Genomic DNA, 16,104 nt, shown 5'->3' on the forward strand with positions numbered 1-16,104 from the left:
TGGTACCCCACAATGGAAGCCCAAAGCTTTCTACAAAACAGCAGCCACAAGGCAAACCCAAAAGCTACATACGTGTCTCAGAATAACAGCTATTTGCTGAATCAGGTTCGTTTCTGCCATTCTTTGCTGGCTAAAAAACCTGTGCAGTGTCAATAAGCATTTCAAATGAAACCTGTGAACACAGGGATCAGATAAGGGGAAAAAAGGGGGGGAGGGGTACGCTTCCAAATGTATTACCCACAAAATAAAGCCCTGCCCACATGAGAGCTACTAGTAGATGTATCAGATGTTAAATATAACATAAGTTCTAAACTTCACGCATCCCGAACCCTCCTCTGACAACAAAAAATGACTCCAAGAGGGGGACTGAAACCTGAGCCCATCCGAAGCACCTCCGCCCCAGGCAGGCGACCAAAGCCAAAACCTGATCATCTCCCATGGCTGGACGCCTTGGCCTTGCCCCAGGCGTGGATTAGAATTGCCTTTGTCCCTGGGACCCCAGCCAATCTAAATGCACAGCCTGGTGACCCATTACAGATTGGGTCCTACCTCACTTTGGGATCCTGACCCCCAATTGAGAACTTGGCCATACATGATCACAGAGTTTTCTAGCTCACTTTACTTCTGGGCGGTCCTGAATACACTCACAGTGGCTCATATTAGCTACTTGGGCTGAGATCTCTTGAATGAGAAGGGATGGCATTCCTCCCCAAAACCCGGTTCGCATGTGCTAAAATGAGGCTGTTAGTCACCCTAGATTTTGCAGATCTTTATAATAGTGATCCTCCCTCCTCTAACATGGTTTTGATTAGTAAGACAAAAAATAAATTATTTATTCTTCTCTCCCAGTTCCTCAGCTTGAAAATTCGGGATAAGTCATAATACCCAATAGACTATTGAGGAAAAAGTATGAATTGTCTGAGGTTCTCAAATATTAGTTATAGTTACATTTAGAAACATATAAAATAACAAGCCGCCAATCCTGAAATACATAATATTAACTGTGAGTTCTTCAGTGGTACTACCACCATGTTTCACTTAAGCAAATGTAAAAATTTGCAAAATCAGGCAAACATAAATATTACGCACATTCAGTGAGATAAGATATTAATAACACTGTTTACATGCAGACATAAGGAAGAGGGAAGGATGCGGTAGGACCCCTAATTGAGCCCTGGTGATCACTACTGTCCGCACCACCCAACACAGAAATGTAATGAAGGTTTGAGCAAGCGCCTATAATAAAAAATAAACTAACTGATTATTCCCCCAAAAAGGTTTTTTTAGACTTTGATATAAATGCAACACAGACAAAATAAGAAAAGCAAGATAAGACCGCACTGAAAAGGATAATAAATGGCAAGTTTGTTACTGAAGACAAGCACAAGAATGATAAAAGTATATTCAGTAGCTATTCACAACTGCTATACATATAGGATCGCTACTAACTTGAACAGTTCGTCGAGCAAACCAGACTTTTTTACTACCAAACCATTAATCTGCATTCACCGAAAATATATTACCCTTCAGGTGGCATTTCTGCACTGGCCGGTAAGACGGCATAAGTCAAGTCCCTCTTTAGGTTCAAGGGGGTGTGGGTCAGTTTCCCTTATGACCGAAACACACACACAATCCCGTGCTTTCCGTATGTATACCAATTATATTAGATCAATAAAACACCAGTCAGGGATCGATTATTAAGGGACAAGACATTTGTCAACATGTTATGTAAATATCATAAATAAAACAAAAGATAACATAAACAATGTTGTTTGGCTACTATTCTATTACTACTTATTTCTATACAATCAACACACTACATATATATATACACACTCATTCGCACAATCAATTCATGACAAGTTCGTGTATAAGAGTATAGTACCCACCCAACGTTGCTTGTGACAGAATGACTGGCCAGTTACTGCGCTGTACACAAAGTGGAGCTGAGTCCGGTCACGGTGTGCACCGAGCTCTGGAGGGTGTAGCAGACAGAACGCAGAACAAACTTATCTTCAAGATCCATTTGGTTTATAGGTATTTATCAGCCATGAGAGCTTGCTTCATCTCGTGTTAAATCAATCAGCAGTGCTGGCTCCATGGTCGTATGTTTGTTTTCCTTCCTTTGAGGTGGTGGTGATCCAGTTTGCCCATCGGGGGCATCTGGTTGATCCACTTGAAACACCTCTTCGCGACACTAGAATTTCAAGGCGGTATACTCCCTAACCATTCATATCATTATTAAGAACTAGGCACTCATTCACATACAGTCCTATCTAACCCATCTATTTCAGCTTCTTTTAACATTTCGGGTGTTTACATTTATGTGAAACTCTCCGTCGTTATCATTCAAAACTAAAGTGAGATGAAATTTACGGAGGGTGGTCTCTATCTATGTAGCTATAACGCGCTACTGTTTTGGCTTACAGCGCGCGGTTACAAAGTGTCACTTAGAGAACGGGCACTTAGCAGTCAATAACTTTAAAAAAGTTTTAATACCAAATTTCTTTGAGCAGGCTTCAGCACAGACACAGCTGGTGGCTGCAGGTTAGAGGCTAAATCTCGGGAATTCAACATTTATTCTAATAATAAACTTTAGTTATATAAGCTATAAATCTAACAATAAATCTTTTATGTAACCCATGTTTAATATATACCTCTTATATATCCTACATACTTTTTATCTGATCTGTCACCGTGTTAAAACAGACCACCAGTTAGGGCAGCCAAATCTTAATTATGGTTATGCATTATCGCCTGGTTTATAAGTGTAATGCTTAATCTTTTATGTTGCTTTGACCATATAATTTAAACTGACTTTTTCCTGTAAACAGTTTTTAATGTGGGTAGACAAGCGTGTCCAGGGAGCACAACTTATCTGGTTAGAAGTGTTTATCTGGTGCAGCATGTTTGACGGATCACAAGTCTTAGCTTACTTCTGCAAAGTTTCCCTTTTTACCCTAGCACTAGAATGATGCCTTTGTTCTTTGGCAATACTTTTGCTCAAGATTAATCACATGCCATATGTGAAAGAGGAAGAGGTTAATGACTGCCCGCATCCACAGAGAAGCGAGTCCATTCCTAAGTGGTTATTAGCAGGGCTTTGGAGTGAGGCCCAAGCTGGAGCCGGAGCAGCTCTGAGCCAGTGGACTAACAGGTTTATTGCCTGGAGCTGGCTCCAAAGCCCTGGTATAGAACGTAGAATTCCAATCTTGCCTCAGAAGGTATAAAGCTTACTATCAATCAAACTTATCTCCCCTTGTCTGCTTAAGGCACTGCCGCACCTGTCACCAGATCCAGACCCCAATGGAGTATTATTTCCAACACATGACGGAAGCTAAAGGTGTATCAATGACCGCCTAAGAACGCCCCAACCACCCTCACCAATTCAGATGGGTTCACCCCCCATAAGGACTGCCGCCGAGAGCAGATTGACCAAAAATAGGGCAAGTTCTGGGACAGGATAGAACCGCCCAGAAAGAGGTTCATGGGACCCCTCAAGAACTCCTCCACATCTCCTCTGACCAATCAGAGCAACTAGCATCAATACCCATAATCCCAGCGCCAGCAGAGAGGGCCATCTCTTAATAAAACGCATGTTAGAAACGTGGAAGGCTGAGAGGAAAACATGAATCCCTTCACCAACCCCGTGAGACTTCGGACTTTGTTTTCCCAGAGCTTCGATCATCCATGGAGAAGCACTAACATCAGTGAACAGTTGCCAAGGAAAGGAAGGGAGAAAGGGCTGAGGGAGCCCTAGGCCCACCATTGGTGAGAAACGCCTGGAACCCAAATCTGAAAACTCAACTGCTTGTAGGAGCACGCCTCATGAGCACTGTCGTCGCTATCCTCCCGTCACCACTCAACCACAAAACCGGACTGTCCTTTGTCACGAGACGACCCGTGGAAGGGGAATGCAGCCAGGGGAAGCAGACAAGGTGAACGGAAAAACATGGCTCAGTAAATGAATGATAAGAATGATGGTCAAGATGGGGTGTAAGGGGTAGAACCAAGGTGTATAAAATCTAAAAACAAGCAGGGAAACTTAACGCTGTGTTTCTTTTTGAAAATCTCTGGAGCTCAAGGATGCCTACACAGCGTTGCAGTCAGACAGTGAAGCGAACAAGTCTGCCTCTTCTTTACTCAACCTGATCAATTGTTGTAGAGGCTCTGAGGTGTGACAGCTATGAGGAGTTTAGGAGGAAGCTGAACATGGAACTAATTCAGCAGTGCCACATCGTGAGCATAAAAAAGTCATCAGCTACTTGTACACTTTGCGTTTTAAGCGTCCTTAAGTCACTGTCTTAGGAAAAGCTTCAGAAGATTGGAAGGGCTGTGTCATAGACGCACACAGCCTACAGCACCATAATTGTGTGACTTGATTTCAATGGATAAACAACTACAGCATCCAGGGCCTGCTGTTGAGCTTGTTGGAAAGCTATAACACGTATTGCCATAGGTTATGCTAGGCAATTTCGTGCCTAACCAAGAACATTTAGGCAAGGGGTGACCTTATGATATGCTGGCAATTCAAGTGGAGACCCTGACTGTGTTTTAAAAAAGACCAAACTGAAGATGCTGGCTTACAAGGTATATTGGCCATCGGTCCGCACAAAAAGTACAACCGCTAGAAATAAGACATTTGTAAGAAATCTAAAGAATTAAGTTAGAGAATGGTGAGGGACAAACAAGCCAAATAAAACTTAATAGCTTGTAAGTATATAGTATATTGAAATATATAATATGAAAGAGGCTTTGTGACTATCGGTCTTTCGTAAAGTCTCTGTGGCCCTTAAGTGAGCCAAAAGTTTAGTGGAGGCATTTGGTTGTTTTTCAAGGAGCTTGTATGTCTTTAATTAAAAAAAAATGTTTGTGAGAACCTAGCTTGTGTCTTTGTGTAAAAGAGACCCATTTACACAAAATACTGAAAGCTAGTTTTAGAATGCTTGGGGCAGGGAAGATCCTAAAAAATGTGTTTACAAGTTAAAAAACAAAAAAACCAGGATGTCCGACAGCTGTGTTTGAGTTAATATAATAGAGCTGACCTCATCCGCGAACTGAATGGTTTAAGCACACCCCTAACGAATAGCCAGGGTTGACGGAGATTACTTCATCTTTGCCCATCCAGGGTTAATAGTAGTTGTTGTTATTAAATTTGTGAGTGTGGCACCCACAGTAAAGGGAGGGGTGGGTAGGATGGTGCGTTCTGATTAATATGAATGAAATAAAACCTTAGCAATTCACAGATGCTATTAGGACAGTTTAAATAGAACCCCCTGAGTGGCAGAACTCTATGGACAGTGTAAATATGACCTAAAGGACTTTGTTGAACACTAGAGACAGTTAAATATAACCCAGGAGCGGGTTGAATGCTATGGGTCACTCTTCTAGCAACTCAAAGTCATTAAAAATGTTAATATATTACAGAAAAATAAACAAGGTCTAACCCAAAACTGAATGTTTCAAGGTTCACAACCTCCACCATACTTTAGAACAAGCATTTGCTCTAAAGACAATTCCAACATTAAAAGCTATGGGTATTTGTAGGGGGTTATTAAGGTTGTGATACACCACATTTTACACTTTCAAAAACAACCCCTGACTTATATGCATGGAAAGAAACGTATTTAAAACAAGCCACAAAACATTCATTGATATCTACAGAGGGCTCCACTTGGAAATGGGTACAAGTAACATTAAGGATTGGTGATCTACCAATTTAATTACTGTAGGAAGGCCCTACAGACAAAAGTGTATTTAACTAAAAGAAAAAAAAGCCTAGCAAAGCAGCCCAGTTGTGCAGACAACTTAAATCCCTCGACCCCAGATCAGAAAAAGGATAGTTAGGGTGAGGTGCCTAAGTCCCTTAATAATATCTATTATTTCAAGATGTTGTGGGATGAATCACCTGCAACTAATAGACTTTTAAGTCTGTTTGAACAAAGAGAATATATAAAAACCTCATGTATTTGAACCTATCCTCTTCAAACAGAAACTCTTAAAATTGCTGCTGGACTGCAGTCGGTTACCTCAGGCTGTCTTTTAACCAAAGCTTTTCTCTGTGTGAGGTGGTGTCAGAGAAATAAATAGGAGAGACACGACTGTCTGACTGATAGATGATGGCACAACAGGACAACACAGAGTGGCTTCATTTAAAGCTAGAACTTTACTTAGTCTAGCAACTTACAGACATCTGCAACATAAGTAAAACACTTGATAATACGCAAAGCTGAATGTGGCTCTTGAGTGAACACAGTGCAGGCTTCCAGTGGCCAACCTCCATCTGTCGGTGAGAACGCATAGATGTATCCAGAGGGAGAGTCCAAAAAGATCACTATCTCAAACTTTCCCCTTATTATACATTAGTATATAAGATGACATGCCGTTAAAGAAAACTTGTTAAGTAATCAGTTTCAAGGGACAAGCAAGAGGTCTTCTAATACTTTGATCAACCAGGTTCAGTTTTTCGCAGAGTTTGCAAGCCTTGAGACCCCAATAGACATTCGCTGGGCGCACACCTGCCTACTCCTAACCAAATGTAGTATCAGCAAGCTTCAAGCTACAATCCTATCAGGAAGGACTCGGGTAAGCGGCCCTTCTGTGGCATGCAAACCCCCCCTCCCCTCATCCTTGGTCAATGCAGAGACTGCGTGAATACGGCTGCTTTTAACAACATAAACTTATGGTTCAGGCACTTTACGATTGCTAAAATGCCTCGTACAGGACGAGGAGGTAGCTCCCTATTTTATACTCTGAAAATATATATTATATAAATCACTTGTTGCCATGCTGTCCTTTACTAAATACCATGGTACCTGTATTATTGGCAGTGGAGATCTGTTTAGCAGGAACCAGTAACTTTAAAGCTGCATTTTGTCACCAGCCAAGGTAAAGCCATTTTTAAAGCCTATAGTTTGTGCTTTTATACTGTTAAATCAAAAAAAAAACTATTCAGGTATTCACACAGGGTTGATAGGGATTTGGCATGATACGAACTAAAATTGGTTGGTCTTTAACCCAAAGCGCTAAACACACATGGGGCAAACAGAACAACCAATGTGTCTGTAATCCTTTAGGCCTGGCATCTACTACGTGTAAATTGAGTTTAAAGAGTGTTATTATCGACCTTTAAACGCTGTAGCCGCGTTCCACACTGACAACGCCCTATATATATCGAGTATAAAGGGCTTTAATCGATCTATAACCTAGCTTAACACCACCCCGATGAGAGGAGTAGCGGCTAAATTCGATATTAACAATTGGAGTATGGTTAGTGGGACGGAATCGACGTTATTGGCCTCTACGGGCGTATCCCACAGTGCACCACTGACCAGCTCTGGTAGCAAGTCTGAAGCTCGGATGCAGCGGGCAGGTAAACAGGAAAAGCCCCGCGCAAACTGAATTCATTTCCTGTTTTGCCCAGCGGGAGGCTCTGGATCAGCACGGTGGCGAGCAGTCTCCAAATTCCAAAAAGAGCTCCAGCATGCATGGAATAACGGGAATACAGACGCTGATCTGCTGTATGGGAACAAATGTTCTATCAGAGCTCCTTACAGGAACACGAAATGCAAGCGTTTGAAAAAGAAAAACTCCAGGAGTAACACAGGCTGCGTGACAAGTGAACGGAAGCCAAAGACTCAATGTTGGACGCTCGATTTCCTTAATTCTTTAAAGTTAGCCCTTTTGAAGTCAAAAACCCTAGTCCCAGATCTATTTTTGTTTATCCTTCCATCTAGTTTGAACTGAATTAGCTCATGATCACTCGAACCAAGGTTGTCTCCTACAACCACTTCTTCTACGAGGTCCTCACTACTCACCAAAACCAAATCTAAAATGGCATCCCCTCTTTAAAACCCCAGCAGTTTAAAACCAACAGTTTGCAACAAAATACTTTTAAATAAACTCACATGCCTTTAAAAGCCAATTGCAGAAAGTTACCTTCTACCAGAGGATAAAGGGTTGCTGGCACGTGGTTGTTCTGTTTCCCCCCATGTGTGTTTGGGCCTTTAGGTTAAAGAAGGAGCAAAAATGTTAGTTAGTATTACCCCCAAATCCCTATGCAACCTGTGTAATACCTGAAGTGTTGTTTTTTTTAATTTAACAGTATAAAGCACAACTATAGTTAAAAATGGCTTTTACCTTGGCCTGGTGACAAAATGCAGCTTAAAGTTACTGGTTCCATGCTAAACAGATCACACTGCAATAAATACAGGTACCATTATTTAGTAAGGACAGCATGGCCAACAAGTGACATTATATAATATATATTTTCAGAGTTAAAAATAGGGAGCATACCTCCTCTTGCTGTACGAGGACATTTTAGCAAATCAGTAAAGTGCCTGAAACCATAAGATTTATTGTTAAAAGCAGCCTATTCAGCAGTCTCTGCTTGACCAAGGCATGAGGGGAGGGGGGGTTTTGAGTGCCACAGAAAGGGCAGCTTGACCCCGAGTCCTTCCTGATGAGAATTGTGTTGAAGTTGCTGATACATACATTTTAGGAGAGCAGGATGTGCCCCAGGAATGTCTATTGGGGTCTCAAGGCTGCAAACTCTGGAAAAACTGATACCTGGTTGATCAATAATCAGAAGGAACCTCTTGCTTGTCCCTTGAAACTGCTTACTTAACAAGTTTTCTTTAAGGGACATGTCATTCTATTACTAATGTATAAATAAGGGGGGAAAGTTTGAGATAGTTGAACTCTTTTTGGACTCTCCCTCTGGATACATCTTGCGGTCTCCACCGACAGATGGAAGGTTTGGCCACTGGAAGCCTGCCACTGTGTCACTCAAGAGCCACATTCAGCTTTGGTAATTATCAAGGGTTTTACTAACCTGTTGCAGATGTCTGTAAGTGCTTGAGACTAAGTAAAGTTTAGCTTTAAATGAAAGCACTCTTGTGTTGTCCTGTTTGTGCCAGTCATCTATCAGTCAGACAGTCGTGTCTCCCCTGATTTATTTCCTGACACCACCTCACACAGAGTAAAAGCTTTGGGTTAAAAGAACCCTGGGTAACACTGCAGTCCAGCAGCAATTTAAGAGTTTCTGTTGAAAGAGGATAGTCTCCAAAATACATGAGGTTTTTATATCATTCTCTTTGTTTCAAACAGACTTCAAAAGTCTATAGTTAGCAGGTTGATTCAATCCCCACAACTCTGAAATAATAGATAATTAAGGACTTTAGGCACCTCTCCTCTAACATTGCCTTTTGTGATCTCGGATGGGGGAATTAAGTTGTCTGCACAACTGGGCTGCTTTTGGCTACTTTTTTTTTCTTTTAGTTAAAATACATTTTTCTGTAGGGCCTTCCTACAGTATTAAATGGTGAATCACCAATCCTTAATGTAACTGTACCCATTTCCAAGTGGAGGCCCTCTGTAGATATCAATGAATGTTTTGTGGCTTGTTTTTTAAATACGTTTCCTTCATGCTTAAAGTTCAGGGGTTGTTTTTGAAATAAAATGGGTGTATCACAACCATAATAACCACCCTACAAATACCCATAGCTTTTAAATGTTGGATTGTCTTTAGAGCAAATGCTTGTTCTAAAGTATGGTGGAGGTTTGTGAACCCTTGAAACATTTCAGTTTTGGGTTAGACCCTTGTTTATTTTTCTGTAAATATATTAAATTTTTAATGACTTTGAGTTGCTAGAAAGAGTGACCCATAGCATTCAACCAGCTCCTGGGTTATATTTAAACTGTCCAATAGTGTTCAACAAAGTCCTTTAGTCATATTTAAACTGTCCAATAGAGTTCTGCCAACTCCAGGGGTTCTATTTAAACTGTCCAATAGCATCTGTGAATTCCTAAGGTTTTATTTCATTTCATATTAATCAGAACGCACCATCCTCACCCACCCACCTCCCTTACTGTGGGTGCACACTCACCAAATTTAATAACCAAGCAACAATACATTAACCCTGATGGCAAAAAGAGTGAGTAATCTCAGTCACCCTGGCTATTCAGTAGGGGTGTGCTTAAAACCATTCAGTTCAGCAGGATGAGTCAGCTCTATTATATATACTCAAACACATGTCGGAACCATCCCTGGTTTTTTGTTTTTTTTAATTGTAAACACATTTTTAGGATTCTTCCCCTCCCACAAGATTCTACAACATGCATTTCAGCTTTTTGCTGTAAATGGGTCTCTTTTACACAAAGACACAAGAGCTAGGTTCTCACAAACATTTTTTTTTAATTTAAAAGACATACAGCTCCTTGAAAACAAACCAACATGCTCCACTAAAACTTTTAGCTCACTTAAGGGCCACAGAGACCTTCTAACAGAAAGACAGATAGTCACAAAGCCCTTTTCAATATATATATTTTCAATATATATATACTTACAGCTATTAAGTTTTATATTGCTTGTTTGTCCCCTCACCATTCTCTAAATTAATTCTTTTAGATTTCTTACAAATAGTCTTTTTCTTAAGCAGAGTTCTGTAACTTTTTGTGCGGACCAGATGGCCAATATAACACTGTAAGCCAGCATCTTCCAGTTTGGTCATTTTCTTTAAAACACAGTCAGGGTCTCCACTGAATTGCACAGCATTTATCAAGGTCACCCCTTGCACTAAATGTTCTTGGGTTAGGCACAGACATTGCATAGCATAACCTATGGCAATAACAGTGTTTAATAAGCTTTCCAAACACAGCTCAGCACACAGGCCCTGGAGCTTGTAGTTTATATCCATTGAAATCCAAGTCACACAATCATGGTGCTGTTAGGCTGGTGCGTCTATGACACAGCCCTCACAATCTTCTGAAAGCTTTTCCCTAAGACAGTGATTAAGGACAGCATAAACAGCAAAGTGTACAATAGTCTGCATGACTTTTTTATGCTCACGATGTGGCACTGGCTGAATTAGTTCCATGTCAAGCCTCCTCCTAAACTCCTCATAGCTGTCACCCTCAGAGTCCTCTACAACAATTTGAATCAGCGTTGAGTAAAAAGAAGGCAGGCCTGGTTCAGCTTCACTGTCTGACGCAACGCTGTGTAGGCATCCTTGAGCTCAGAGATTTTCAGAAAAGAAACAAGCGTTAAGTTTCCACTGCTTGTTTTTAGATTTATACAACCTTGGTTCCTAACCCCATTACACCCCATCATTGACCATCACTTCTTAATCATTCATTTACCTGAGCAATGTCTTTTCCGTTCACCTTGTCTGCTCCCCTGAGCTGCATTCACCTTCCTCCTCCAGGGGGTGGACGACGAGAGGCCGCCATGCTCATCGGGGTGTCTCACAAGCAGTTAGGTTTCAGATTTGGGTTCCAGCGTATCCACCAATGGCTGGGCCAAAGGGCTCCCCTCAGCCACTTCTCCCTCCTTCTCCTTGGAACTGTCACTGATGTAGTGCTTTCTCCATGGATGATCGAAGGCTCTTGGGGCTAAAACAAAGTCCGAAGGTCTCACGGGGGTGGTGAAGGATTCCATGTTTCCTCTCAGCCTTTCCACGATTTCTAAAACATGCGTTCTTAGTAAGAGATGGCCTCTTCTGACTGGCGCTGGGACTTATGGGGTGATGATGCTGTGCTCTGATTGGCAGAGGGCAGTGGGAGGAGTTCTTAGAGGGGTCACATGAACCTCTTCTGGGCGGTTCATCCTGTCCCAGAATCTGCCCTATTTTGGTCAAATCTGCTCTCGGGGCAGTCCTATGGGGGTGAAACCCATCCTGATTGGTAGAGGGTGGTGGGAGGAGTTCTTAGAGGGGTCATATGATACACCTTGCTTCCAGTCATGTGTCTGGAAATAATACTCCCATGGGGCTGGACTTCTGGTGACAGGTGGGCAGTGCTTAAGCAGACAAGGGGAAGGATTAACGTTTGATTGATAGTAGAGCTTATACTACCTCTGAGGCAAGATTGGAATTCTAAGTTCTAATACCCAGGGCTTTGGAGCCAGCTCCAGGCAAAAACCTGTAGCTCCACTGCTCCAGAGCTGCTCCGGGCTCCAGCTCTGGGCTCCACTCCAAAGCCCTGCTAATACCAACTTAAGAACTGGACTCGCTCTGTGGATGCGGGCAAGTCACTTAACCTCTTCCTCTTTTCACCATATGCATGTGATTAATCTCTGAGCAAAAGTATTGCCAAGAACAAAGGCATCATCAGTGCTAGGGTAAAAAGGGCAAACTTTGCAGAAGTAAGCTAAGACTTGTGGTCAAAACATGCTGCAACCAGATAACACATTCTAAGCCAGATAAGTTGTGTCCCTGGACACAGCTTGTCTAACCCACAATTAAAACAACTGGTTACAAGAAAACAAGTCAGTATAAATTATATGGTCAAAGCAACATAAAAGATTAAGCATACATTATACAGCCAAGGCGATAATGCTAACCATAATAAAGATTTGGCTGACCCTAACTGGCTGGTCTGTTTTAAAACACGGCTGACAGATCAGATAAAAAGTACTGTAGGATATTAAAGAAGGTTTATATTAAACATGGGTTACATAAAAATGATTTATTGTTAATTGATACTTTATAACTAAAGGTTTATATTAGAAATAAATGTGATTCCCGAGATTTAGCCTCTAACCTGCAAGCCACCAGCTGTGTCTGTGTGAAGCCTGCTCAAAGAAATACTTGGTATTAAAAACTTTTTTAAACGTTAATTGACTCTAAGTGCCCGTTTCTAAGTGACACTTTGTAAGCCGCTGTAAGCCAAAACGTAGCCGTTATAGTACATAGATAGAGAACCCCACCCTCCGTAAATTTTCATTCACTTTAGTTTTGAATGATAAAAGACAGGGAGTCTTCACATAAATTGTAACACCCGAAAGTTAAAGAGACAGTGAATAGATGGATTAAGATAGAGACTGTATGTGAATGAGTGCCTAGTTTAATAATGAATGAATGGTTAGGGAGTACCAGCCTGAAGAATTCAGTGTCGCAGAAGAAGGTGTCAAGTGGGATCAACCAGGATGACCCCCCGATGGGCAAACTGGAATCCACCCCACCACCTCAAAGGAAGGAAAAACAAATATCTGACAACATGGAGCCAGCCACCTGCTGATTGATTTAACAACAGCAGAATGAAGCAACTCTCATGGACTGATAAATACCTATAACCAAACTGGACTCTGAAGAATAAGTCTTTGAGTCTCTGGTTCTGCTACCACCCTCCAGGAGCATCAGGTGCACACGTGACCCGGACTCAGCTCCACTCTTGTGTACAGGATACCTGGCCAGTATTCTGTCACAAGCAACGTTTGGGCTGGTAACTATAACATCTATACAGAACTTGTATGAATGATTGTGCGAATGAGTGTATATATATATGTGTGTGTGTGTGTATAAGAAATAAGTAGTAATAGGAATAAGTAGCCAAACAACATTGTTTACTGTTATCTTTTGTTTTATTATGATATTTACAATAAATGTGACAAATGTCTTGTCCCCTTTAATAAGATCCTGCTGGTTTTTATTGATCTAATATAATTGGTATAACAATACGAAAGCACGGGATTGTGTGTGTGTTTCGGTCATAAGGGAAACCTGACCCACACCCCCTGAACCAAAGGGACGTGAACTTCATGACCGTCTGTACCTGGCCAGTGCAGAAAATGGCCAACTGAAGGGTAATATATTTTCGGGTGAATGCAGGATAAGGTTATGGAGTAAAAAAGTCTGGTTGCTCGGACAGAACTGATCTCAAGTTGTAGCGATACTATATGTTAAGACAGTAGTGAATAGCTAATGAATAATACTTTTACATGTACTTGTGCTTGTCTTCAGTAAAACTTGCCATTTATATTAATCCTTATTCAGTGCTGGTCTTTAATCTTGCTTTTCTTATTTTGTCTGTGTTGCATTTATAGTCAAAAGTCATAAAAAACCTTTTTTGGGGAATAATCAGTAGTTTTAATTTTTCTTATATGGGCGCTGCTCAACCTCATTACATCTGTGTTGGGTGGTGGGAAGTAGTGATCACCCAGGGCTCAATTAGGGTCCTAACGCATCCTTCCCTCTTCCTTTATGTCTGCAATGTAAACAGTGATTATAATATCTATCTCACATGAATGTGGTAAATATTATTTATGCCCTGATTTTGCAAACATTTTTACATTTGCTTAAGTGCAAACATGTGAGTAGTACCACTGAAGAACTCACAGATTAATCATTATGTATTTCAGGATTGGGGCCTTGATATTTATATGCTTTTCTAAATGTAACTATAACTAATATTTGAGAACCTCAGACACATTCATACTTTTTCCTCACAATAGTCTATTGGGTTATTATGACTAGTATCCCAATTTTACAGCTGAGGAACTGAGGAAGAGAAAGAATAAATAATTTATATTTTTTCTACTAATCAAAACATGTTAGAAAGGAGGAGGATCACATTATAAAGATCTGCAAAATCTAGGGTGACTAACAGCTCATTTTAGCACATGCGAACCGGTTTTGGGGAGAGGAATGCCAGGTCCCTTCTCAATCAAGAAAATCCAAGCCCAAGTAGCTAAATAGAGCCCACTGGTGTATTCAGACCGCCCAGAAGGTACAAGGAGCCTAGAAAACATGTGATCATGTATGCCAGAAGTTCTCAAATTGTGGGTCAGGATCCCAAAGTGGGTAGCGACCCCATTGTAATGGGGTCACCAGGGCTGGCATTAGATTGGCTGGGGTCCAGGGACAAAGGCAAAGTTCTAATCCCACTGCCTGGGGCCAAGGCCCAAGGGCTCCAGCCATGGGAGATGATCAGGTTTTGGCTTTGGTCCCCCTGCCTGGGGCGGAGGTGCTCGGATGGGCTCAGGTTTCAGTCCCCCCTCTTGGAGTCATTTTTGTTGTCAGAGGAGGGTCGGGATGCAGTGAAGTTTGAGAACCTTGATATATATTTAACATCTGTACAATCTACTGAGTAGCCTCTCATGTGGGCAGGGCTTATTTTGTGGGTAAACATTTGGAAGCGTACCCCCCCCCCCTTTTTCCCCTAATCTGACCCTGTGTTCACAGTTTCATTTGAACTGCTTATTGACACTGCACAGGGTTATTTTAAGCCCAGACAAAGAACTGGCAGAAACAACCTGATCAGCAAACTAGCTGGTTCATTCTGAGACACCTATGTAGCTTTGGGTTTGCCTTGTGGCTGCTGTTTTGTAGCAAGCTGCGGCTTCCCATGTGGGGCTCACGCCCTCTCACACAGCTGAATGAGACCATGCATGTAACCGGTACCCTAATTCCAACCAACCTGACCTCCCGTCCTACCCAGCACTTCCCTTTTCCTACAACAGCAACCAGACACCGGGCAGAATGTGCTCCGCAAGGGGGAAGCGAGGCAGCCATACTTCGGGAAATATGGTCACCTTAGCGCCACCACAGTAACTCGCACCCTCGCCACAGGGCTCTCCCTCCCCCGCCCCAAGCCAGTCTCCGCGGCTCCCTCGCACAACCCCCTCCGGCAAAGGGACCCTTCCCTCTCCCCGCCCCACGCGAGGCAGCGCCCCCGCCCCTCCGGCGGCGAACCAGGCTAGATTCCTGCCCCGCCGCGAGCCCTCGGCCAGCCCCAGCCCCACACATCCCAGCCGCACACGCCTCCCCCTACACCACTCCCAGCCTGCCCTGCGCGGAGACGTTGGCGTCCAGCCCGCCCTCGCCTCCCGTGGTGCTGTGCGGCACAGCGCGCTGCCATTGGGTGGATTTGAAAAGGGACCGCGGCGAGGCCGGCGGTGCTGCAGGCGGAGAGGTTTCGCGTCCTCCGCAGGTGAGCGCGGGCTGAGGGGCTGCCGGTCTCCGGGCCAGAGCCGCACCCCGGGAGGTCGCTTCGGCTTCGCTTCCTTTCCCTGCCTGGGCGCTGCCTCGGCTCTTCCCTTTGGTGCCCTGGGGACCGTGAGGTGCGGGGTGGGAGTCGTGCCCCGGCACAGGCAGCCTGGCTCCCAGCGCCCTTGTGGCTCCGGCAGGCCGGGCTCGGGGGCGCAGCTGGTGCGGCCCGTCTGGGGCGCTGTAACAACGTTAGGGGTGATTGCTCGGGCTGAGGCTGGGGCGCTGCTCCTGCAGGCGTTTTCTGAGGCAGGAATACAGTGAGTTGTGGCGGCAATAGCCCAGCTGAGCTACACGAGGCTTATCTAAGGTCAAGATCTTGTTATTGGTTGAGTGAGTG

General features: G+C 43.1%; 1 protein-coding gene across 1 annotated transcript in view; it reads left to right on the forward strand.

Annotated features, from left to right (window-relative positions):
* The first annotated feature begins 15,639 nt into the window (after nucleotides 1–15,639).
* The window catches only part of KIF20B (kinesin family member 20B), a 93,685-nt gene continuing 93,220 nt past the window's right edge, over nucleotides 15,640–16,104 (forward strand). The window contains 1 exon segment of the mRNA XM_032770301.1: nucleotides 15,640–15,708. The gene's annotated coding sequence lies outside the window, so the exon portion shown is untranslated.

Source organism: Chelonoidis abingdonii, chromosome 15 (assembly GCF_003597395.2).
Source record: "Chelonoidis abingdonii isolate Lonesome George chromosome 15, CheloAbing_2.0, whole genome shotgun sequence".
In the NCBI taxonomy this organism is placed as follows: domain Eukaryota; kingdom Metazoa; phylum Chordata; order Testudines; family Testudinidae; genus Chelonoidis; species Chelonoidis abingdonii.